General features: G+C 47.1%; 2 long non-coding RNA genes across 4 annotated transcripts; both read left to right on the forward strand.

Moving 5' to 3' along the window:
• The first annotated feature begins 1,264 nt into the window (after positions 1-1,264).
• LOC115252589 (uncharacterized) lies at positions 1,265-3,071 on the forward strand. 2 transcript variants are annotated; one of them, XR_003890924.1, is made up of 3 exons: positions 1,265-2,021; positions 2,454-2,638; positions 2,777-3,071. It is a non-coding gene; the product is annotated as an uncharacterized lncRNA (long non-coding RNA). The 2 variants fall into 2 exon arrangements; XR_003890923.1 differs by having other exon boundaries at positions 1,265-1,369.
• A 12,655-nt stretch (positions 3,072-15,726) lies between these two features.
• On the forward strand, positions 15,727-17,963 carry LOC115252345 (uncharacterized). 2 transcript variants are annotated; one of them, XR_003890782.1, is made up of 3 exons: positions 15,727-15,854; positions 17,673-17,774; positions 17,856-17,963. It is a non-coding gene; the product is annotated as an uncharacterized lncRNA (long non-coding RNA). The 2 variants fall into 2 exon arrangements; XR_003890777.1 differs by lacking the exon at positions 15,727-15,854 and adding an exon at positions 16,771-17,149.
• The last annotated feature ends 8,770 nt before the right edge of the window (positions 17,964-26,733 follow it).

Here is a 26,733-nt window from a genome sequence, read left to right on the forward strand (position 1 = left end):
GTTAGGTTAGGGGTAGAGGGTTAGGGTTAGAGGGTTAGGTTAGGGTTAGAGGGTTAGGGTTAGAGGTAGAGGGTTAGGGTTAGAGGGTTAGGGGTCAAGGGTTAGACCAACTGTGGCAACAGCTGGTGGTCGTCAGATAGTGTGTGATGGGAACCAGTCAGGTACTTACTGGTTCTCCTCCAAGACATCTGGGACAGCAAAGTGGAGGTCTGGGCTGGGCTGCACTGACCTGAATCAACATGTTAACATGTTACCATAGCAACGTGTAGTGTTGTTCTATTACAGGGAACCTGTTGAGTGGAGCTGGTTGTTATTGTGGTACCAGTTTGTGAACTCCAAAAATCCACATAAACAGGGAGGTTCTGCCCTCAAACAGAGCCGTGATGTCATCGACCTGCGACATGTTCCTGATCTACCAGTGAGCTCCATCACCTGCTGCTGGTCCTGCTGACTGGACCCAGTGGACGGCTGCGAGGTGTCCATTGGACACTCTGGTGCGCGGACCTCTGCTTCGGTACAAACCCGTTTCTGAAACAAAAACACAACCCGGAAATGAAACTGGACCCAAATAATCTCATCTGCGAGTCTGTCCCATTTTAAATAAGGACTCTCGTTTAAAGGTCAAACGGTCCGCAGGGACACGTCCGCCGGGGACATTCATCACCACTGACCGCCGAGCAGCTCCAGGGCTCCAGCGGCGGCTCCGGACGTCTCTTCCTCACCAGACACTGCATCCTGGCACAGCTAACAGGAAGCTAACGGCTAACTGCGCTAGCTCCTATCCACATCTGCTGGGCATGAAGCGGGCGGCGGGGACGCGACCAGCCGGTGTTAAACCCGCATCGGAACCGTCGGCGACCGATTCGGGCAACTTTCTGTCCCTCCGGTCAACAGGGGCACATTTACAACATCATCGGGCTGGACTGGAACTGCAACACTTCCTGTATCTCCAGCGGGTTTTCAGATTAAAAGCACATTAGCTGCTATCTTAACCAGAAGGAACACGCGCCAATATAAAAAACGCACGTGCAGAAGACACATTAGAATGGAATCATGGAATTAGCATCACACGATGAAAATAAAATGCTCGTTTGTAGCATCGCCAAAAGTTGTCAGGACCGGGATCATTTTGAGTCCATTTGGTTGAAACCTCGGACCGGAAATACCCGTGGACAGAGTTCAGGATCCACGCGGGGCGTTTCAACTCAAAATTCAAATAGTGTGACGTCAGAAGGGAGCCAGCCAATAGGATACTGGGAAATACGTGAACTCCAAGTCCATAAAGGTCCAGGAAAGAGTCACCCGGACCGTTGAAGGAACCAAAAGAAACCAAGTTCCAGAAAGTGGAAACGCGACTTGACACGAGAGGGTATTTTAGCCTGTTGCAGTACACTCCGGGTCCTCTAGGTGGCACCAGTGTACCACACACCCGCACAGAGGCACGCACGCACACGTGGGGCACGTCTACATGGAAATGTGCACGTATTAACAAGTCAAAAGCATAGATTAAAGGAGATTACAGGATAGCAATGACCATAATCAGGAACTAAAAGCTTAAAACCTATATGTAAAATATAATACATAATAATAACATAATACAACAAGCAACAAACGAGTGTGAATAAAAATAGTTGAACAAATTCATCATGAGAAGCACATCGATGGACACCAACCAGCCGACGAGGCCAGATTCTGATTGTTGTGTTTTATTGATATTCTTCTCTCCAAATGTAACATTTCTGGACCCTGAGACTCATGAAAACACTAAAATAGGCACACGTGTCAGCTCTCATGAAAGATTTGATATTACGAAGAGTTTGGAAATGAACAGAAGTCACATTTCCACTGCAGGAATCCTTGGTAAATATTGGGCCAGGAACTTTACAGGAACCGGGCCTCTCACCTGGCCCGCTCCATGGTCCTGTCTCCACTCCCGGTAGGACCCCTCAGCTCCTGAGGCACTGCTGAGGGGTGACGTTAGATGGTGTCCTACAGCTCCGTGACCTAACAGCGCTGCCCATGTGTGTATGAGTGTGTGAGTGTGTGTGTGAGCATGTATGTGTGTATGAGTGTGTGTGAGTGTGTGTGTGAGCATGTATGTGTGTATGAGTGTGTGTGTGAGCATGTGTGTGTGTATGAGTGTGTGTGTGAGCATGTGTGTGTGTATGAGTGTGTGAGTGTGTGTGTGTGAGCATGTATGTGTGTGATTGTGTCTGTGTGTGAGCATGTATGTGTGTGATTGTGTCTGTGTGTGTGTGTGTGAGCATGTATGTGTGTGATTGTGTCTGTGTGTGTGTGTGTGAGCATGTATGTGTGTGATTGTGTCTGTGTGTGTGTGTGTGTGAGCATGTATGTGTGATTGTGTGTGTGTCCTCTGATAAACAGACACTGGATTGTGTCCATCCTCTTCCTTTGTTGGGTTTAAACTCCATCTGTTTCTGGTCCCTGGACAGTTCCAGGATTCTCCAGGACCTTCCAGGACCTATCTGAAGTGTCATTGACCAGAGGTAGCCAGGAAACATCAAAGCACAAAAGAGCCAATGAGAGGGGAGGCTGTCATGTGATCACGGGAGCAGCGTGGGAGGTCACACAGGTGTCAAACTGGGTTTGAAACCTGCTGAGGACAACACAACTGAAGGTTGTGTATCTGTGTATTAATGTGTGAGCGTGTGGATGTGTAACTAAACGTGCACATCTGTGTGTGTATATCTGTGTTTCTGTGGTTAATGGTGTTACTGTGTGTGTGTGTGTGTGTGTGTGTGTGTTAATCTCACAGACTGGTGATGGAGCAGCCAACAGATGAGATTAGAACCCTCTGAGGGAATTCTGTTGGATCATCTGGGTGGAGATGGAGAACATTGAGGAGGCCGACTGCAGCACACGAGATCCTCTTTTTGTGTGTGTGTGTGTGTATCTGTGTGTGGGTGTATCAGTGTGTGTCTGTGTGTGTGTATGTGCGTGTGTGTATCAGTGTGTGTGTGTGTGTGTGTATAAATCCTGGTGCTTGTCTGAGAGCCACACAGAACCATCAAGCAACTTTAGTTGTGTTTTAAATAAACATTATTCTGACCTGGGTTCTGGGTTCTGGGTTCTGGTTCTCCTCATACAACCTTTGCTAATGTGTGATAAGCGGTTACCATGCCAACTGCATTCACACCCCACTGAACAAAATTTCAACACAGACAATCCATTAGAGACATGCTAACATTAGCCGCTAACAGCTCCTGTCTGAGACCATCTCCTCCACCCCCCCTTCTCAGGTGGGCATTTAATTAAGTCCTGTCAGAGATTGGTGGGGTTCAATCTGAGCCCGGTAATAACCTGTGATGTCATTAACGAGTCTTACAGCAGATTAACAGTCAGGCAGTTGTTCAGCAAGCGGAACCACCAGCAGGTTCCCCTGGTTCTGCTGCTCCATCAGCGGCCTCCATCAACATCCCATCCTGTCCCTACAACAGAGGGACGGGTCACCGTCCCTACAACAGAGGGACGGGTCACCGTCGCTACAACAGAGGGACGGGTCACCGTCCCTACAACAGAGGGACGGGTCACCGTCCCGACAACAGAGGGACGGGTCACCGTCCAGCTGGACACGGGACACTGGACACGGGACACTTTACCTGATGTGTCCCGACAGGCTGATGGCTCAGAGAATCCTGCTCTGTTGCTGGTTCCTCTTAAAACGTGAAATATGATTGACCCCCAGCACACACACACACACACACACACACACACACACACACACACACACACACACCTGATCAAACATCTGCTTTAATGAGCTCTTCTTATTACCTCGTTAGCTCATTAAGGTGGGAGGAGTCATTAAAGAGGCAAAACTGACCAGCCTCTGGACAAAAGCTCCTCTCACACACACACACACACACACACACACACACACACACACACACACACACACACAAATTCTCCATTTTTCATTTTATGGATGTCATTAATACCATCAAGGGAACCCTAAAGACCTGACTGACAGACTCTCTCTCTCTCACACACAGACACAGACACAGACACACACACACACACACACACACACTCACACTCACATGTTGACCTTTAAAGTGACAGTAGGATTCCTATCAAGAGATCCAGAACCAGGAGATCTGGGCTGATCATCCTCATCAACAACATCTGGTTCAGGTTCAGCTGATCTATCTACCACAGAACATTCCACACTTCTTTCCAATAAATAAAACCATACTATCCTCGACCATAATCCAGATGAGTCCTGTTCTGATTTAGTAATAAATTGTCACTAATGCTGGTGAAGGCTGTCAGGAATCCAGCTCTCATCCAGGAGGCGTCTTCAGGATCTGGGTGATGAATCCCTGATACTTATGTGGTGTGCTGGTGCACTGGTTCCTGCTCATTGGAGGTCACTTGCAGGACTTCCAGGACCCTCCTGGTCATCATGTGATGTTGGACCGCCCTGAGCCTGAGTCTCTACCAGCAACTGGACAAACAACAAAGCTCATCCAGCACACTGGTGCACCGCTGTTGTCACAAGGCCCAACACGAGATATTTAGCACCTTCTCCCACTGCCTAGACCTGAACTGCCATCCTGAGGGCTCTGTCTGGGTGCAACCCCCTGCTGTACACCATTTCACACTAGACAGTGATCAGCAGTGAGCAGTAATAAACTATAGTGAACAGCAGTGTATGCTAATGAACAACAGCTAACAGCAGTGACCAGTAGTGAGCAGTAATGAAGAGAACTGAACAGTAGTGATCAGTGGTGATCAGTAATGAAGAGTACAAAACAGTGGTGACCAGTAGTGATCAGTAATGAAGAGAACTGAACAGTAGTGATCAGTAATGATGAGTACTGAACAGTAGTGATCAGTGGTGATCAGTAATGAAGAGTACAAAACAGTGGTGACCAGTAGTGATCAGTAATGAAGAGAACTGAACAGTAGTGATCAGTAATGATGAGTACTGAACAGTGGTGACCAGTAGTGATCAGTAATGAAGAGTACTGAACAGTAGTGATCAGTAATGATGAGTACTGAACAGTGGTGACCAGTGGTGATCAGTAATGAAGAGTACTGAACAGCAGTGATCAGTGGTGATCAGTAATGAAGAGTACTGAACAGTAGTGATCAGTGGTGACCAGTAATGAAGAGTACTGAACAGTGGTGACCAGTAGTGATCAGTAATGAAGAGTACTGAACAGTAGTGATCAGTAATGAAGAGAACTGAACAGTAGTGATCAGTAATGATGAGTACTGAACAGTGGTGACCAGTGGTGATCAGTAATGAAGAGTACTGAACAGCAGTGATCAGTGGTGATCAGTAATGAAGAGTACTGAACAGTAGTGATCAGTGGTGACCAGTAATGAAGAGTACTGAACAGTGGTGACCAGTAGTGATCAGTAATGAAGAGAGCTGAACAGTAGTGATCAGTAATGAAGAGAACTGAACAGTAGTGATCAGTGGTGATCAGTGATGAAGAGTACTGAACAGTACTGAACAGTAGTGATCAGTAATGAAGAGAACTGAACAGTAGTGATCAGTGGTGATCAGTAATGAAGAGTACTGAACAGTAGTGATCAGCTGTGATCAGTAATGAAGAGAACTGAACAGTAGTGATCAGTTGTGATCAGTAATGAAGAGAGCTGAACAGTAGTGATCAGTGGTGATCAGTAATGAAGACTAGTGATCAGTAATGATGAGTACTGAACAGTAGTGATCAGTGGTGATCAGTAATGATGAGTACTGAACAGTAGTGATCAGTGGTGATCAGTAATGAAGAGTACTGAACAGTAGTGATCAGTAATGAAGACAACTGAACAGTAGTGATCAGTGGTGATCAGTAATGAAGAGTACTGAACAGTAGTGATCAGTTGTGATCAGTAATGAAGAGAACTGAACAGTAGTGATCAGTAATGAAGAGTACTGAACAGTAGTGATCATTAATGAAGAGAACTGAACAGTAGTGATCAGTGGTGATAAGTAATGAAGAGTACTGAACAGTAGTGACCAGTAATGAAGAGTACTGAACAGTAGTGATCAGTAATGATGAGTACTGAACAGTAGTGATCAGTGGTGATCAGTAATGAAGAGAACTGAACAGTGATGATCAGTAATGAAGAGTACTGAACAGTGGTGATCAGTGGTGATCAATAATGAAGAGTACTGAACAGTAGTGATCAGTAATGAAGAGTACTGAACAGTAGTGAACAGTAATGAACAGTAGTGATCAGTGGTGATCAGTAATAAAGAGAACTGAACAGTAGTGATCAGTGATGATCAGTGGTGATCAGTGGTGATCAGTAATGAAGAGTACTGAACATTAGTGATCAGTAATGATGAGTACTGAACAGTTGTGATCAGTAATGAAGAGAACTGAACAGTAGTGATCAGTGGTGATCAGTAATGATGATTACTGAACAGTAGTGACCAGTAATGAAGAGTACTGAACAGTAGTGATCAGTGGTGATCAGTAATGAAGAGAACTGAACAGTAGTGATCAGTGGTGATCAGTAATGATGAGTACTGAACAGTAGTGATCAGTAATGATGAGTACTGAACAGTAGTGATCAGTGGTGATCGGTGGTGACCAGTAGTGATCAGTGGTGATCAGTAATGAAGAGTACTGAACAGTAGTGATCAGTGGTGATCAATAATGAAGAGTACTGAACAGTAGTGATCAGTAATGAAGAGTACTGAACAGTAGTGAACAGTAATGAACAGTAGTGATCAGTGGTGATCAGTAATAAAGAGAACTGAACAGTAGTGATCAGTGATGATCAGTGGTGATCAGTAATGAAGAGTACTGAACATTAGTGATCAGTAATGATGAGTACTGAACAGTAGTGATCAGTAATGAAGAGAACTGAACAGTAGTGATCAGTGGTGATCAGTAATGATGATTACTGAACAGTAGTGACCAGTAATGAAGAGTACTGAACAGTAGTGATCAGTGGTGACCAGTAATGAAGAGTACTGAACAGTGGTGACCAGTAGTGATCAGTAATGAAGAGTACTGAACAGTAGTGATCAGTAATGAAGAGAACTGAACAGTAGTGATCAGTGGTGATCAGTAATGAAGAGTACTGAACAGTAGTGATCAGTTGTGATCAGTAATGAAGAGAACTGAACAGTAGTGATCAGTAATGAAGAGTACTGAACAGTAGTGATCATTAATGAAGAGAACTGAACAGTAGTGATCAGTGGTGATAAGTAATGAAGAGTACTGAACAGTAGTGATCAGTAATGAAGAGTACTGAACAGTAGTGACCAGTAATGAAGAGTACTGAACAGTAGTGATCAGTAATGATCAGTGGTGATCAGTAATGAAGAGTACTGAAGATTAGTGATCAGTAATGATGAGTACTGAACAGTAGTGATCAGTAATGAAGAGAACTGAACAGTAGTGATCAGTGGTGATCAGTAATGATGATTACTGAACAGTAGTGACCAGTAATGAAGAGTACTGAACAGTAGTGATCAGTGGTGACCAGTAATGAAGAGTACTGAACAGTGGTGACCAGTAGTGATCAGTAATGAAGAGTACTGAACAGTAGTGATCAGTAATGAAGAGAACTGAACAGTAGTGATCAGTGGTGATCAGTAATGAAGAGTACTAAACAGTAGTGATCAGTTGTGATCAGTAATGAAGAGAACTGAACAGTAGTGATCAGTAATGAAGAGTACTGAACAGTAGTGATCATTAATGAAGAGAACTGAACAGTAGTGATCAGTGGTGATAAGTAATGAAGAGTACTGAACAGTAGTGATCAGTAATGAAGAGTACTGAACAGTAGTGACCAGTAATGAAGAGTACTGAACAGTAGTGATCAGTAATGAAGAGTACTGAACAGTGGTGACCAGTAGTGATCAGTAATGAAGAGTACTGAACAGTAGTGATCAGTAATGAAGAGAACTGAACAGTAGTGATCAGTGGTGATCAGTGATGAAGAGTACTGAACAGTAGTGATCAGTATTGAAGAGAACTGAACAGTAGTGATCAGTGGTGATCAGTAATGATGAGTACTGAACAGTAGTGATTAGTGGTGATCAGTAATGATGAGTACTGAACAGTAGTGATCAGTAATGATGAGTACTGAACAGTAGTGATCAGTGGTGATCGGTGGTGACCAGTGGTGATCGGTGGTGATCAGTAATGAAGAGTACTGAACAGTAGTGATCAGTGGTGATCAGTAATGAAGAGTACTGAACAGTAGTGATGGGTGGTGACCAGTGGTGATCGGTGGTGATCAGTAATGAAGAGTACTGAACAGTAGTGATCAGTAATGAAGAGTACTGAACAGTAGTGATCATTAATGAAGAGAACTGAATAGTAGTGATCAGTGGTGATAAGTAATGAAGAGTACTGAACAGTAGTGATCAGTAATGAAGAGTACTGAACAGTAGTGACCAGTAATGAAGAGTACTGAACAGTAGTGATCAGTAATGATGAGTACTGAACAGTAGTGATCAGTGGTGATCAGTAATGAAGAGAACTGAACAGTGGTGATCAGTAATGAAGAGTACTGAACAGTAGTGATCAGTGGTGATCAATAATGAAGAGTACTGAACAGTAGTGATCAGTAATGAAGAGTACTGAACAGTAGTGAACAGTAATGAACAGTAGTGATCAGTGGTGATCAGTAATAAAGAGAACTGAACAGTAGTGATCAGTGATGATCAGTGGTGATCAGTGGTGATCAGTAATGAAGAGTACTGAACATTAGTGATCAGTAATGATGAGTACTGAACAGTAGTGATCAGTAATGAAGAGAACTGAACAGTAGTGATCAGTGGTGATCAGTAATGATGATTACTGAACAGTAGTGACCAGTAATGAAGAGTACTGAACAGTAGTGATCAGTGGTGATCAGTAATGAAGAGAACTGAACAGTAGTGATCAGTAATGAAGAGAACTGAACAGTAGTGATCAGTGGTGATCAGTAATGATGAGTACTGAACAGTAGTGATTAGTGGTGATCAGTAATGATGAGTACTGAACAGTAGTGATCAGTAATGATGAGTACTGAACAGTAGTGATCAGTGGTGATCGGTGGTGACCAGTAGTGATCAGTGGTGATCAGTAATGAAGAGTACTGAACAGTAGTGATCAGTGGTGACCAGTAATGAAGAGTACTGAACAGTGGTGACCAGTAGTGATCAGTAATGAAGAGTACTGAACAGTAGTGATCAGTAATGAAGAGAACTGAACAGTAGTGATCAGTGGTGATCAGTGATGAAGAGTACTGAACAGTACTGAACAGTAGTGATCAGTAATGAAGAGAACTGAACAGTAGTGATCAGTGGTGATCAGTAATGATGAGTACTGAACAGTAGTGATTAGTGGTGATCAGTAATGATGAGTACTGAACAGTAGTGATCAGTAATGATGAGTACTGAACAGTAGTGATCAGTGGTGATCGGTGGTGACCAGTGGTGATCGGTGGTGATCAGTAATGAAGAGTACTGAACAGTAGTGATCAGTGGTGATCAGTAATGAAGAGTACTGAACAGTAGTGATCAGTGGTGATGGGTGGTGACCAGTGGTGATCGGTGGTGATCAGTAATGAAGAGTACTGAACAGTAGTGATCAGTAATGAAGAGTACTGAACAGTAGTGATCATTAATGAAGAGAACTGAACAGTAGTGATCAGTGGTGATAAGTAATGAAGAGTACTGAACAGTAGTGATCAGTAATGAAGAGTACTGAACAGTAGTGACCAGTAATGAAGAGTACTGAACAGTAGTGATCAGTAATGATGAGTACTGAACAGTAGTGATCAGTGGTGATCAGTAATGAAGAGTACTGAACAGTAGTGATCAGTGGTGATCAATAATGAAGAGTACTGAACAGTAGTGATCAGTAATGAAGAGTACTGAACAGTAGTGAACAGTAGTGATCAGTGGTGATCAGTAATAAAGAGAACTGAACAGTAGTGATCAGTGATGATCAGTGGTGATCAGTGGTGATCAGTAATGAAGAGTACTGAACATTAGTGATCAGTAATGATGAGTACTGAACAGTAGTGATCAGTAATGAAGAGAACTGAACAGTAGTGATCAGTGGTGATCAGTAATGATGATTACTGAACAGTAGTGACCAGTAATGAAGAGTACTGAACAGTAGTGATCAGTGGTGATCAGTAATGAAGAGAACTGAACAGTAGTGATCAGTAATGAAGAGAACTGAACAGTAGTGATCAGTGGTGATCAGTAATGATGAGTACTGAACAGTAGTGATTAGTGGTGATCAGTAATGATGAGTACTGAACAGTAGTGATCAGTAATGATGAGTACTGAACAGTAGTGATCAGTGGTGATCGGTGGTGACCAGTAGTGATCAGTGGTGATCAGTAATGAAGAGTACTGAACAGTAGTGATCAGTGGTGACCAGTAATGAAGAGTACTGAACAGTGGTGACCAGTAGTGATCAGTAATGAAGAGTACTGAACAGTAGTGATCAGTAATGAAGAGAACTGAACAGTAGTGATCAGTGGTGATCAGTGATGAAGAGTACTGAACAGTACTGAACAGTAGTGATCAGTAATGAAGAGAACTGAATAGTAGTGATCAGTGGTGATCAGTAATGATGAGTACTGAACAGTAGTGATTAGTGGTGATCAGTAATGATGAGTACTGAACAGTAGTGATCAGTAATGATGAGTACTGAACAGTAGTGATCAGTGGTGATCGGTGGTGACCAGTGGTGATCGGTGGTGATCAGTAATGAAGAGTACTGAACAGTAGTGATCAGTGGTGATCAGTAATGAAGAGTACTGAACAGTAGTGATCAGTGGTGATGGGTGGTGACCAGTGGTGATCGGTGGTGATCAGTAATGAAGAGTACTGAACAGTAGTGATCAGTGGTGATCGGTGGTGATCAGTAATAAAGGGTAATGAACAGTAATGAACAATAGTGAACAGTTGTGTAGAGTAGTGAATGGTGATGAGCAGCAGCAACAGTTGTTCACTGTTCATTTTAAAACACACAAATCTGGCTGAAGGCCATGAAATACAATCAAAATAATGTGTTGTTTTGTCATTATTGGCAAACAAAGCTCAACTAATCAGAGGTGTTGTTTACATTTAAAGTATCAAAACACTTCACGACAATTATGTGATTATATTATAATTAATTATATTATAATTCACAGGATCATATATATATATATATGATACATATATATATATATATATATATTTATATATATATATAAAATACATAACAATCATGAACACCCTCATTTTATATCAATTAAATAAGCTTGAGGTGTTTTTTTAATGTTAACGAACAGCCCAGAAACATTTACAACATAAAATAATGAAACACTTCTAGTAAACACAGTGACTCATTAAGACACTTTGATGCGAACAGGCTGATGTTAAGGAGCATTTTGTTAAATACTTAAATGATAAGTGTGAAATTCAGCTGGTTAATCTCAAGGCCAGGCTCCGCCCACCCGATCTAACGAGCTCACAGAGCTAATTAAAGGTGATTTCACAATGGGAACAAAATGGTGGCGTCACAACAGCATCGTTGGGGAGATGACGATGATCACACACTCACACACACACACACATGCTCACACACAGACACACTCACACACACACCCACACTCACCCCCCCCCCACACACACACACACTCACACACACACTCTCACCCCCCCCCCACACACACACACACACACACACACACACTCACACCCCCCTCACACACACACACACACACTCACACACACACTCACACCCCCCCTCACACACACACTCACACACACACACACCCACACACTCACACCCCCCCTCACACACACACTCACACACACACACACACACACACCCACACTCACCCCCCCCCACACACACACACACTCACACACACACTCACACCCCCCTCACACACACACTCACACAGACTCACACACACACACACCCACACTCTCACACACCCCCCCACACACACACACTCATAGTATTAGAGGCCAGGTGACCTCTGACCTCTGAAATGTCATCATGCTGGGTCAGAGTGGGCGTGGCTTCAGTGCCTTTGAACACAGTCAGACTCAGAGGATGAGAAATGTCAGTGCACATGTTTCCCAGTGTGACACGTTGTGAGTAACAGGCAGAACCTTCCCACCGTGGTCGCCCTGCAGGACCACCAGATAAACATGAACCATAAAGTTAGGACAGAAACACAACCTTAACATCTTCATCATCACTATCTTCATCTTCACCTTCTTGTCATTAATCCTGTGTTTGTCTACCTTTAGTTCACCTTTACTCACCTGCAGCCTCTGACAACACAGTGGTGATCACATGACTCCAGTTTGTGGGTTGGCTGGTGCTCCAGATATATTCACTTCTAGGTGTGAACGGTAACATTTTTAGCAGGAAGTGGTCGGTGTGGCTTCAGTTGTCCTCCAGCCCCCACCTGAACCTTCACACACACCTTTAGAGCTGTGAGGACCAGTTAAATATCCTTCCTTCACCAAATTGTCCTCAGTTTGCCACATAAACACAGGTCCTCTTACACACACACACACACGATAGCATGACATCATGTGATGATTGTGTCACATGTACAGTTGCACACACAGATGTAACAACATGCAGCCACAGGTGCACGTGCCCACATGCACACGCCCACAGGGCAGTGACCTGCTATTACTGAGGTTTTCTGCTTCACTGCAGTTTGGTAATGACGGTCATCCCCCGCCCCCCCCCCTCTCTCCTTCTCTCTCTCCTCTCCACCCCCCTCTCTCTTACCCCCTCTCCCTCCCCCTCTCTCCTCTCTCTCCCTCCACCTCCCTCTCTCCTCCCCCTCTCTCCTCTCTCTCTCCCTCCACCCCCTCTCTCTCTCCTCTCTCCCTCTCTCTCCCCTCTCTCCCTCCACCCCCTCTCTCTTACCCTCTCTCTCTCCGCCTCTCTCTCTCTTTCTTTCCTCCCCCTCTCTCTCTCCTTCCTCCCCCCTCTCTCTCCCCCTCTCTTCCACCCTCTCTCTCCTCTCCCCCCCCTCTCTCCCTGCCTCTCCCCCCTCCCCCCCTGTGAACTAGTAATGTGTGGGTTGAGTATCTGAGTGACTGACATCAACCCTTAGAGAGAAAAAATGGCAGCTGGTGTGACAGAAGTGAGGGAACAAAATTAGAGATAAAAGAGAGCAAGTTCTGTCTCACACAGGAACACACACATGAACACACACATGAACACAAACAGACACACAGGAACACACACATGAACACACACATGAACACACAGGAACACACACAGGAACACACACATGAACACACACATGAACACACACATGAACACACAGGAACACACACATGAACACACACATGAACACACAGGAATACACACAAACACACACACAAATCCTGAACTTTCACTTGTGAATTTAATTGAAGGATTGCAAATCAGTGGGATTATTCTGGTTTCACTTCCTGTTTGGAGAGGAAGTGGACGTAAACAGTGGATCCGACTATTGTTCGGTCTCTATCAAACTTTGCCCCCCGTCAGTCTTTATCTGCCCCCCCTCCCTCCCTCCCTCCCTTGCCACTCGTCTCTATTACTCTACATTAGCTCCCTCTCTCCTCTATTACCTCCCTCCTTCCTCCATTAGTAACACCTCAATCCTTCTATTACATTCACCAAGTTGGCCTCATAAATTTGCGGCGTTGCGGCGCTGCTCGCGCTGTTTGATAATGAACAGATCTGAGCTTAAATTCACATTACCTTTGTGATGTACTTCATGCTTGATCATATCAGATTTTATTAACGTCTCTGAATGGATTTCTGCTACTCTGCCCGTCCATCTCCGTCTGTCTGCTCGCCAACATCTCCTCCAACGAGTTCTTTGTCCTCTAAGGCTGCTCAAGGTCAGGGTCCAGCCTAGTTCCTGCCTATAGAAAAGCATGGAGGACAGTTCCTGAAGAGGCCAGATCAACTTCAGGGTGTTCTGAGCACGTTGGGATGTTCTCATGAAGAGGAAGAGCCACTGTTATCTGCACAAAAGGACGTTGTGCTGATAACCTGGAACCGCAATGTTCACGACTAGTTCAAGGTTCTAAAGACTGGTTATACTGGGAAATGTGTTACTGTTTTTAGGAGCATAAACAGGAAAATCAAAAGTTCTACACAATTATTCAAACCTTAAACTCATGGAGCAAAACAGCAGAGCAGATTAGCATCACAATGATCACAATCAGTGTCACATTCTCTACAAACCACCAATGATCTCAGCTTAGTTGGTTCAACTGGTCAAACACAACCGCAAGGTGCACAAACACACAACTGCCTGACTGTAGACACACAAATCAGGTTTAAGCACAATAAAAAGGCAGCAAAATGCACCAAGGCAGTGGCAATGAGAGGAGGAGTCGACAGAGAAGAAGGAGCAAGAGGGTTAGGGTTAGGGTTAGAGACATGAAGCAGGAATTCATGATGCTGACAGAGGGTCTAAACATCCAGTCAAAACTCATCTGCTGTCCAGTCAGTGATCAGGACGTTTCCACAAGACAAGTGGAAAAACAAATGTGTCTACAAAACTAATCAACTTCTTCTTTTGTACTGTATCAGCTTTGTTGGTACTAGTTATTTGTGACATAACAGGTAACATGTAAATCTTTCCACATAGGGTTAGGGTAAGGGTTGGGGTCGGGGTCGGGGTCGGAGTTAGGGTTGGGGTTGGGGTTAGGGTTAGAGTTAGGGTTGGGGTTGGGGTTGGGGTTGGGGTTAGGGTTAGGGTTAGGGTTGGGGTCGGGGTCGGAGTTAGGGTTGGGGTTAGGGTTGGGGTTGGGGTTAAGGTTAGGGTTGGGGTTAGGGTTAGGGTTGGGGTCGGGGTCGGGGTCGGAGTTAGGGTTGGGGTTAGGGTTGGGGTTAGGGTTAGAGTTAGGGTTGGGGTTGGGGTTGAGTTGGGGTTAGGGTTAGGGTTAGGGTTAGGGTTGGGGTTAGGGTTAGAGTTAGGGTTGGGGTTGGGGTTAGGGTTAGGGTTGGGGTTGGGGTCGGGGTCGGAGTTAGGGTTGGGGTTAGGGTTAGGGTTAGGGTTAGAGTTAGGGTTGGGGTTAGGGTTAGGGTTAGGGTTAGGGTTAGGGCTAGGATGAGGGTTAGGATGAGGGTTAGGATGAAGGGTGGGAGAAGGTTAGGATTTGAAGTTAGGTTTAGGGTTAGGAGTGGAAGAAGGTTGGGTTAGGGTTAGGGTTAGGGTGAGAGGTTGGAGAAGGTTAGGGTTTGGGTTAGGGTTAGGGGTGGGAGAAGGTTGGGGTTAGGTTTAGGGTGAGGGGTTGGAGAAGGTTAGGGTTAGGGTTTGGGTTAGGGTTAGGGGTGGGAGAAGGTTGGGGTTAGGGTTAGAGGGTTAGGGTTGGGGTTAGGGGACAAAGGTGGCGTTGGAGTTGAGAGTGTCATAGATTCAGTTGTTTACACCAGTTGTCAAAGATGAGAGCTGCTGTTGTGGGGGCCCAATTGATGTTGTCATTTGATGTAATGAAACTGTCATGTGGTATTGCAGATAGTACTGGGTAATATGTTTTCATGGCCTTGTTGTTTCGTTTCAGGTTGTCCTGTTGTTTCTGTGCTAACTGAGGGGAATAGTTAAGAATGGGAAAGTAGGTTTTTGATTTGGGGAAGGTCAGTTTGGCAGTGCGGAATAATGCCTTTAATTGTCTGAATGTTTGTCTTGGGTCTTGGTCTCTGTCATTAATTCCCACAGCGAAAACTACAATTTGGGTGTCCGGGTTAGACGGGGACTTTTCACAGACTTTTAAAAATTGATTTTGGCCTGTTTCGACCTGCATTGTGATGGGGTACATAGCTCAGTCAGATCCACCTGGGCACCAGCGGAGGGCAGTTGTGGAGAAGAGGGGACGATCTTGTCTGGTAAGGAAATGGAAACATTTGAGTGAGGACTATGTGTGATTGAATTAGGGTGCTGTGTATTGATAAGTGTGGTTGGCTGGTTGACTGGGTGGTGGATTTCCGTTGCTAGTGTGGGTGCTTTGGGTGTGGTTGAAGTTGTTTTATCAGGTTGGGTTGGGGTTGGGGTTGGGGTCGGGGTCAGGGTTAGGGATAGGGTTGGGTTAGAGTTAGGGTTAGAGTTAGGGTTAGGGTTAGGGTTACATTCATGGTGGTCCACTCTGTCTGGTCTTAATCACAGAGAATTTACCAGGTGAGTTCATCTACATAGATGAGGCAAAGCTGAACCTCCTAAAATGAAGTGGAGGCAGAAATATCATTGGTCACAGGGCTAAGATCAATGTCCCAGGGTTAGGGTTAGCCTGGGGTATCGCCACCCTTTGTGCTGCGTTGCCTAGATTGGAATTCTCCTCCATGCAGCCAATATATGTCTCTGCCACACCTCTGCTCCACACCCACCGGTTGCTCCTTCCTAGCCTGGATATGAAGCACTCGCGCATGTGTTGCCAGATTATTCATTGCTTCATGCCTGCCTTTCCCTCTTTGTCTCAGCTCTGGTAAAGGCCACAGCCTTCCTTCTAACCCTAACCCTAACCCCTAACCCTAACCCCTAACCCTAACCTTCCTTCTAACCCTAACCCTAACCCTAACCCCTAACCCTAACCCTAACCTTCCTTCTAACCCTAACCCTAACCCTAACCCTAACCCCTAACCTTCCTTCTAACCCTAACCCTAACCCTAACCCTAACCCCTAACCTTCCTTCTAACCCTAACCCTTCGCCCACTGAGAGTTTTGTCTAAGCATGTTTGGCCTCCTGGTGGCTGTGTGCTGTTTGTCACATTTGTGTTTGCCATCCACCCTGCAGGTCCTCCGTGACTCCACCATTAAAGTTCCTTATAAACTCTTCCTGAGTTGTTGTGCAGCTCAGCAGTAAGGATCTGATCTCCAGCCCCAGACCCAGGGGCAGCTTGTTCAGCCAAGGAGGCCTGTGAGCAGTCATTCAACGATGGATTTAATGTACACGGCAGAAGATATCGCCGAGGATGTGGGCCCGGTTCTTCTGGGCCTGGTTCTTCTGGGCCCGGTTCTTCTGGGCCCGGTTCTTCTGGGCAAAGGCAGAAAACCAAAAGATTTTATCTGGTTATTTTTATTGCCAATTTTGTGTGCTTGTCATTTTCTTGTTTAATGTGCACGTTGGTGTCCAGGAGCATGAACAGGTTCTATTCATGGTTTCATCAGCAGACTCCCTAAGTTGTGTGTGAGTTTTTTAATTTTATTTTTCCAGTGTTCCATTCTGCAAAAGATCTGAAGTGTTCTGCTAATCGTTCATATGGTTGAGTTCTGTAAAAACTGTAAACTAGAAGAAATACGTCTATGTGTTAGACACACACACACACACACACACACACACACACACACACACACACACACACACACACTCAGAGTCATTTAACCCAACTTGACCTCTCTACTGCTCTGCTGGTTTTCAACACACAGCCTGTCAAACTGTCAGTGTGTCTGTGTGTGTCTGTGTGTGTGTGAGAGTGTGTAGGTGTGTAAGTGTGTGTGTGTGTGATTGTGTGTGACTGTGTGTGACTGTGTGTGGTCTGTTATTAGTTTCTGGACTTAGCAGACCGTTCACTGTGCATTTGTATCAAAGTTGTAAACTCAGCACTTTTATATCCAATCAGAGAAACTTAAAGTGAAGTCATGCCCCCACCCCCATCAGGTCATGTGACTGGCTGGATTGACATGTGATTAAAACATACTTCTATCAACAGGACCGCCTTCTACAAGAGGGAGTAACCAGAATGAAGAGTTTTGGTCTTTCAGATAGAGAAGATCCAGATCTTCAGACATCATTTAGAAAGTTGTGGACAAAGGTGAAAGAAGCAGCTTTTACTCTCTCACATCCTCTGACATCTTCTGAATATTTGACATGTGGATGAAACCTGTTTTTAAAGGAAAACATAAAGAGATCCTGACCTCACTGTCCTTTTGTGCAATGACAGGAGCTCCATCCTGAGCTCCATCCACTGGTCTCCAACCCTTCCCCTGCGATGATTTATGCCTCATTATCTATTATTATTGTTATTGTTGTTATTATTGTTGTTATTATTATTCATATGGTGAACACAGCGGTGAGAGCTGAGCTTCTATATGCAGTCACACAAGGTGGCAAACATCAAGAAGTGACCAGAGCCACATTTTACACATCTGAGTAAAGATCTGTCTCCTGTGTGTGTGAGTGTGTGTGTGTGTGTGTGTGTGAGTGTGTGTGTGTGTGAGAGAGAGAGAGAGAGAGAGAGAGAGAGAGACATTAACCAAACTTTATGAAGCTAGTATCATGAAAATTGATTAGTCGTACAGAAAAGAAGGTTAATCGAGACCTTAAATAAGGACTATAACTCTCTATCTGCGTCTCTCTGTGTCCCTCTATGTGTCTCTCACTCCGTCTCTGGGGGGGGGGGGGATAGGGTCACCCTCAAGCATTTTATGGGGTGCTGCCATTGACAACGGCTAACAAAATGTCAGCTGATGACCAATGAGACCTGAGAGAACTGGAGTTGTGTAGGAAGAATCATTTGTGCCAAAGGAAGGGGGATTAGATCAGCGGAGGAGTTAAAGAGCAGTAATTTATGCTGAGACAAGCATCTCTGCATCATTCACACCAACAGACGGTGTGTATCTGGTACATGCTACAGAGTTTCTACCACTGTGAGGACCTTCAGTCTGGGGTCAGGTCAGGGGCTCAGTTAGGGTGAGGAGGTGGGGTGGATTATGATGAGGGTCCTCACAAGGGTACAAATGAATATGTGTATTTATATATTTACCTCCACATTTAAATTTGCACCTTAAAGAAATAACAAAAAAATAGACAGTCAAAACTGTCTGTTGCTCCTCCCACTGTGGGGGCGGGGTTCTGGCGCTACCTCCACCGGCCGACCTCAGGGCACAGAAGGTCATCTTCTAACCCTGACCCTGACCCTGACCTTAACCCTGACCCTGACCCTGACCCTAACCCTGACCTTAACCCTGACCCTGACCCTGACCTTAACCCTGACCTTAACCCTGACCCTGACCCTGTCCCTGACCCTGACCCTGACCCTGACCCTGACCCTGACCCTAACCCTGACCCTGACCCTAACCCTAACCCTAACCCTAACCCTAACCCTGACCCTGTCCCTGACCCCGACCCTGTCGCAGGCTGAGGCTGGTGGTCTCACACCTGCGCTAACATTCAACTGGAGTTTCAGCTGAATTAGCTGTTAGCTAAAGCAAGAGGAGCCGTGAGAGAGACGAGATGATGTAGACTTTAGAGTTAGACTTTAGAGTTCTCCAGAGATCCATCAGAGCTCCATCAGAGCTCCATCAGAGATCCATCAGAGCTCCATCAGAGCTCCATCAGAGATCCATCAGAGCTCCATCAGAGATCCATCAGAGCTCCATCAGAGCTCCATCAGAGATCCATCAGAGCTCCATCAGAGCTCCATCAGAGATCCATCAGAGCTCCATCAGAGATCCATCAGAGCTCCATCAGAGCTCCATCAGAGATCCATCAGAGCTCCATCAGAGCTCCATCAGAGATCCATCAGAGCTCCATCAGAGCTCCATCAGAGCTCCATCAGAGATCCATCAGAGCTCCATCAGAGATCCATCAGAGCTCCATCAGAGCTCCATCAGAGATCCATCAGAGCTCCATCAGAGCTCCATCAGAGATCCATCAGAGATCCATCAGAGCTCCATCAGAGCTCCATCAGAGCTCCATCAGAGATCCATCAGAGCTCCATCAGAGATCCTGTAGTTTGCTGCTGAGCTCCATCAGGCGCCTGCCTGTCTCCCTGTCTGTCTCCCTGCCTGCCTGCCTGTCTCCCTGTCTGTCTCCCTGCCTGCCTGCCTGTCTCCCTGTCTGTCTACCTGCCTGCCTGTCTGTCTGTCTGTCTGTCTGTCTGTCTGTCTGTCTGTCTGTCTGTCTGTCTGTCTGTCTGTTTGTCTGTTTGTCTGTCTGTCTGTCTGTCTGCCTGTCTGTCTCCCTGTTTGTCTGTCTGTCTGTCTCCCTGCCTGTCTGTTTGTCTGCCTGCCTGTCTGTCTCCCTGTCTGTCTGTCTCCCTGCCTGCCTGCCTGTCTGTCTGTCTGCCTGCCTGCCTTCCTGTCTGTCTGCCTGCCTGTCTGTCTGTTTGTCTGTCTGTGTGCCTGCCTGCCTGTCTGCCTGCCTGCCTGCCTGCCTGTCTGCCTGTCTGTCTGCCTGTCTGTCTGCCTGCCTGCCTGCCTGCCTGCCTGTCTGCCTGCCTGTCTGTCTGCCTGTCTGCCTGTCTGCCTGCCTGTCTGTCTGCCTGTCTGTCTGCCTGCCTGCCTGCCTGTCTGTTTGTCTGCCTGCCTGTCTGTCTCCCTGTCTGCCTGCCTGCCTGTCTGTCTGTCTGTCTGCCTGCCTGTCTGCCTGCCTGTCTGTCTGTCTGCCGGCCTGTCTGTCTGTCTGTCTGTCTGTCTGTCTGTCTGTCTGTCTGCCTGTCTGTCTGTCTGTCTGCCTGTCTGCCTGCCTGTCTGTCTGCCTGCCTGCCTGCCTGTCTGTTTGTCTGCCTGCCTGTCTGTCTCCCTGTCTGTCTGTCTCCCTGCCTGCCTGCCTGTCTGTCTGTCTGCCTGTCTGCCTGCCTGTCTGTCTGCCTGCCTGTCTGTCTGCCTGTCTGTCTGCCTGCCTGCCTGCCTGTCTGTCTGCCTGCCTGTCTGTCTGTCTGCCTGCCTGTCTGCCTGCCTGTCTGCCTGCCTGCCTGCCTGCCTGCCTGTCTGTTTGTCTGCCTGCCTGTCTGTCTCCCTGTCTGTCTGTCTCCCTGCCTGCCTGTCTGTCTGTCTGTCTGCCTGTCTGTCTGCCTGTCTGCCTGTCTGTCTGCCTGTCTGTTTGTCTGCCTGCCTGCCTGTCTGTCTCCCTGTCTGTCTGTCTCCCTGCCTGCCTGTCTGTCTGTCTGTCTGTCTGTCTGTCTGTCTGTCTGTCTGTCTGCCTGTCTGCCTGTCTGTCTGCCTGCCTGCCTGCCTGTCTGTCTGCCTGTCTGTCTGCCTGCCTGTCTGCCTGTCTGTCTGCCTGTCTGTTTGTCTGCCTGCCTGTCTGTCTGTCTGTCTGTCTGTCTGTCTGCCTGTCTGTCTGCCTGCCTGTCTGCCTGTCTGTCTGTCTGCCTGCCTGCCTGCCTGTCTGTCTGTCTGCCTGTCTGTCTGTCTGCCTGCCTGTCTGCCTGTCTGTCTGCCTGTCTGTTTGTCTGCCTGCCTGTCTGTCTCCCTGTCTGTCTGTCTCCCTGCCTGCCTGTCTGTCTGTCTGTCTGTCTGCCTGCCTGTCTGTCTGTCTGCCTGCCTGTCTGCCTGCCTGTCTGTCTGTCTGTCTGTCTGCCGGCCTGCCTGCCTGTCTGTCTGTCTGTCTGTCTGTCTGTCTGTCTGTCTGTCTGCCTGTCTGTCTGTCTGTCTGCCTGTCTGCCTGCCTGTCTGTCTGCCTGCCTGCCTGCCTGTCTGTTTGTCTGCCTGCCTGTCTGTCTCCCTGTCTGTCTGTCTCCCTGCCTGCCTGCCTGTCTGTCTGTCTGCCTGTCTGCCTGCCTGTCTGTCTGCCTGCCTGTCTGTCTGCCTGTCTGTCTGCCTGTCTGTCTGCCTGCCTGTCTGTCTGTCTGCCTGCCTGTCTGCCTGCCTGTCTGCCTGCCTGTCTGCCTGCCTGCCTGCCTGCCTGCCTGTCTGTTTGTCTGCCTGCCTGTCTGTCTCCCTGTCTGTCTGTCTCCCTGCCTGCCTGTCTGTCTGTCTGTCTGCCTGTCTGTCTGCCTGTCTGCCTGTCTGTCTGCCTGTCTGTCTGCCTGCCTGCCTGCCTGCCTGCCTGCCTGCCTGTCTGCCTGTCTGTCTGCCTGCCTGTCTGTCTGTCTCCCTGCCTGCCTGTCTGTCTGTCTGTCTGTCTGTCTGTCTGCCTGTCTGTCTCCCTGCCTGCCTGTCTGTCTGTCTGTCTGTCTGTCTGTCTGTCTGTCTGTCTGCCTGTCTGTCTGCCTGCCTGCCTGCCTGCCTGCCTGCCTGTCTGCCTGTCTGTCTGCCTGCCTGCCTGCCTGTCTGCCTGTCTGTCTGCCTGCCTGTCTGTCTGTCTCCCTGCCTGCCTGTCTGTCTGTCTGTCTGTCTGTCTGTCTGTCTGCCTGTCTGTCTCCCTGCCTGCCTGTCTGTCTGTCTGTCTGTCTGTCTGTCTGTCTGCCTGTCTGTCTGCCTGCCTGCCTGCCTGCCTGCCTGCCTGTCTGCCTGTCTGTCTGCCTGCCTGTCTGCCTGTCTGCCTGTCTGTCTGCCTGTCTGTCTGCCTGCCTGTCTGCCTGTCTGCCTGTCTGTCTGTCTGCCTGTCTGTCTGCCTGCCTGTCTGCCTGTCTGGTCAATTATTTTCCAGTCTTTGAGTAAATCACTCAATATTTCTCCTGTTTTGGCTGCAGCAGGAAAAACCAATCAGGAGAAAACATGAATGTATTTATTCCGTGAAAATGCTCATACAGCAGAACTGTGTCTACGTGTGCACGTGTGTTATTAATGTGTGTGTGTTTAATGTGTGTGTGTTTAATGTGTGTGTGTTTAATGTGTGTGTTTCCGTGAGCATGTCAGGCTGAGTATTGATGTGTCACGGTTGACTGTACAAACACAAACTACAAATCACAGAAGAAGAAAACATGTATTGATGAGCGCTAATCGATGGCCCCACCTCTAAACTTTCTGTTGCCGTAGCAACAGCCTGTCAGTTAGAATTCAAGCTTTTGAGTGACATGAACACATAATCATAGAAGAGCGAATTATTTCAACTTTTAAAAAAGGAACCACAAAAGCTTCTGAGGTGGATTCAGCAAACAGGTTGATGAGCAGTGCCTGATAGTGATCAATGCAGCTGTGAGGAAACTCAAGGGTGTGTGTGTGTGTGTGCGTGTGTGTGTGTGTGTGTGTGTGTGTGGGGGGGGGGGGTAGAGGCGCGCGACCCACATCATGCTGCACAAAAATGAAATGAGCCGTCACAAGCTCTGCCGGCACAAATGACTGTGGGAACAGTGGTGGACCGGAGTCGGAGTGACTGCATATTTGGACAGAAAGCAGCACACATGAGGAAAAGGGGGCAGAACCTGCCTGAAGACCAACATGGCAGGGGAAGGGTTAGGTCCTCCTTAGAATAGGGTTAGGGCTGGTGGTAGGGTTGGGTTAGAATACACTCTGAGCATCACCCAGGCAAATGATCCACACAGTTTTCATCCAAGAGAACAGCGCCCAATGCTGCCTTGAGCGGCCAGAACATCCACAACTGCCAGCTGTGGAAAGGTAAAGAAAGTGACCACAGAAGACCAAAGTAGGGGGGTCATGGCTGGTTGGGACTGCCTCCACTAAATAGCACAGAGCTTCCTTGTTGTGCCAGAGGAGGAAGGAGGACCTGACTTGTTGAATTTGGAGAGCAGAGGAGCTGCTTTCAGGCTCCAGTTTTGACACTGTTGTGTGGCCCCCGGATCTGGTCTGGAGACCTGTGGCTTGAGCTGTCTGAAGACACTGTGGTGGACTGGGTTTGGCAGTCTATATTCCTAATGGAGCTAAGTAGATTTAAGATGGACAACTTCCCAAGATTTTATCAGAGACTGTTCAATGGTAGGCGACTGGTAGGTGACTGCGATCTCTCCCAGTTGTCGTGGAGACCAGGTCTCTGCGGACAGTGGCGGAGGTGGACTTGGCGGTGAGAGGGCAAGTCTCTGTAAAATTGGCAACCCGGATGAACAGTGCGGTGCTCCTGTTCCTGGAGAAGGTGGAGCCATTGAACTGGGTGGTGGGAACAGGGATGACCGTCAGCAGAATGTGCTGCTGAGTGGCAGAGCTGTGGACATGGACCCAGGACAGAGACCCAGGATAGAGGTAGGTGTTCTTGGTGTTGGGCAGGTAGGTGTTGTTGGTGTTGGGCAGGTAGGTGATGTTGGTGTTGGACAGGTAGGTGATGTTGGTGTTGGGCAGGTAGGTGATGTTGGTGTCGGGCAGGTAGGTGATGTTGGTGTTGGGCAGGTAGGTGATGTTGGTGTCGGGCAGGTAGGTGATGTTGGTGTTGGACAGGTAGGTGATGTTGGTGTTGGGCAGGTAGGTGATGTTGGTGTTGGGCAGGTAGGTGATGTTGGTGTTGGGCAGGTAGGTGATGTTGGTGTTGGGCAGGTAGGTAATGTTGGTGTTGGGCAGGTAGGTGATGTTGGTGTTGGGCAGGTAGGTGATGTTGGTGTTGGGCAGGTAGGTGATGTTGGTGTTGGGCAGGTAGGTGATGTTGGTGTTGGGCAGGTAGGTGATGTTGGTGTTGGGCAGGTAGGTGATGTTGGTGTTGGGCAGGTAGGTGATGTTGGTGTTTGGCAGGTAGGTGATGTTGGTGTTGGGCAGGTAGGTGATGTTGGTGTTTGACAGGTAGGTGATGTTGGTGTTGGGCAGGTAGGTGATGTTGGTGTTGGGCAGGTAGGTGATGTTGGTGTTAGGCAGGTAGGTGATGTTGGTGTTGGGCAGGTAGGTGATGTTGGTGTTTGGCAGGTAGGTGTTGTTGGTGTTGGGCAGGTAGGTGATGTTGGTGTTGGGCAGGTAGGTGATGTTGGTGTTGGGCAGGTAGGTGATGTTGGTGTTGGGCAGGTAGGTGATGTTGGTGTTTGACAGGTAGGTGATGTTGGTGTCGGGCAGGTAGGTGATGTTGGTGTCGGGCAGGTAGGTGATGTTGGTGTTTGACAGGTAGGTGATGTTGGTGTTGGGCAGGTAGGTGATGTTGGTGTCGGGCAGGTAGGTGATGTTGGTGTTTGACAGGTAGGTGATGTTGGTGTTGGGCAGGTAGGTGATGTTGGTGTTGGGCAGGTAGGTGATGTTGGTGTTTGACAGGTAGGTGATGTTGGTGTTGGGCAGGTAGGTGATGTTGGTGTTGGGCAGGTAGGTGATGTTGGTGTTTGACAGGTAGGTGATGTTGGTGTCGGGCAGGTAGGTGATGTTGGTGTCGGGCAGGTAGGTGATGTTGGTGTTGGGCAGGTAGGTGATGTTGGTGTTGGTGTTGTTTAATGATCACTTATTGCTTTTATGTCATTTTTTTTCAGAATATTTTGTCTCCGAGCGTCCACTGGCATTTTAATTCAGTTTTAGCTGCTGATAAAAGTTTTAGAGATGCTTTTAGTTATTTATGGACTGACTCTAGACAGGAAGACAATGATTCCATGGCTAAGGCAGTGCTGGGACCATGGCAATGTTCAGATTAAACTGTTTTGTCAGCAGCACACTCATCACACGTCACATCTCCAGCTCCGTCAGAGCTCTGGAGACTCAGATAGTGGAGCTAGGAAAGGTTTGTGAGGCCACAGGAAATCAGGGATGTTTGGGAATCCTCTCGACCAAAAAGACAGCTTCAGCCAACCTGCTGGATTTTAAGGAGGAAGGTGTGCTGTTACGGTCCAGGATTCAGAATATAGCTGACATGGACTAACCCTCAAGCTTCTATTTAGGCCTGGAGAGGAAGCATTTGAGAGTGTAGAGTCATTCGCTCTGCTAACAGAGGAAGGGCATGAGCTGGCTGAACCTGAGCAGATCAGGAGAAGAGCTGTTGGTTTCTACTCCTCATTGTTCCACAGTGACTACGAGGACGATGGTGAGTACTGTAATATACTTATAACCAGATCTCAGTCCAGTCCAGCATCAGTAGTTTTGGACAAAGCAGGGAGATCAACATAAGCCCACCTTCAACTGACCGGACCTGAATCATCTGCTGCTGCTGAATCACCTAAAGACAACAGAACACCCCTCCAGGGGTCTGCTAGAGTCCAGATGGCCACAGCTTCGGAATGAGGGACCAACTGTTGGGATTTCAGGAATAAAAGACCCACCAGCAGACAAGTCTCACGTAAAAGATTTAATCAAGTCTTCGGCAACCATCCGTTCACCAAGAAGAGTCGAGGTTGACAAGAATCAAACATCCAGAACCAAGTCTGATGCTTCTAAATCAAATCATCTGAAACAGAGAGGCTGCGAACGTACAGCAGCTCTGACAGGACGTCAGACTGGCTCAAACACCCACCATCAAAATGGAGGGAAATTAACACAACAGGAAGTAGGTGGGTGGAGTCCTAGCAATGACAAAACAAACATGTAAACAAAATCACATCCTGGAGACAAGACCAGCTGGGAACAGCAACACAGCGAGGTCAGAATGTTCTGTCTGAGGGGCAGAGATCCCGGACCCCCTGCTGGGCAGCACCAGGAAAAGTTCCAATCACATGATTCTGTAATTGCTGCATGTAAAAAGATGAAGTTGCCACAGAGACAGACAGGAAGTGACAGGCGCTAACATCGAGAGCTCGTTAATGAATCCACCCATAATATCTAATCTCATTAATATCCTGATGCTAATGAACTCTTACCCTAACACACACTCACAATCATGAACACACACACACACAGTTGTGTGTATTCATTAGCACCTGTTAGCGTTAGCACTCAGTGAGCTGATCTGAGAAAACACTCTGCACTCACACTTTAAGATTTTCACAGACACTGCTCACTTACTTCCTGCACAACTATTTCACTCACTCACACACACACACACATACACACACACACACACACACACCCACGCACACACACATACACCCACGCACACACACCCACGCACACACACGCACACACGCACACACCCACGCACACACCCACACACACACACACACACACTTAAAGATAGGCAGTGTGGTGAGAAAGAAATATATCAACACATCATTGTTTTATTTCCTTTAACGCTGAAGGACAATAATGTTAATTGGAAAATTATAAATTATTTCTTCTCACCTTTTTCTCCAGAAAGAATGAGAAGCAAAGGAAAACAAATCA

This window comes from Takifugu rubripes, chromosome 1 (genome assembly GCF_901000725.2).
Source record: "Takifugu rubripes chromosome 1, fTakRub1.2, whole genome shotgun sequence".
Classification (NCBI taxonomy): Eukaryota; Metazoa; Chordata; class Actinopteri; order Tetraodontiformes; family Tetraodontidae; genus Takifugu; species Takifugu rubripes.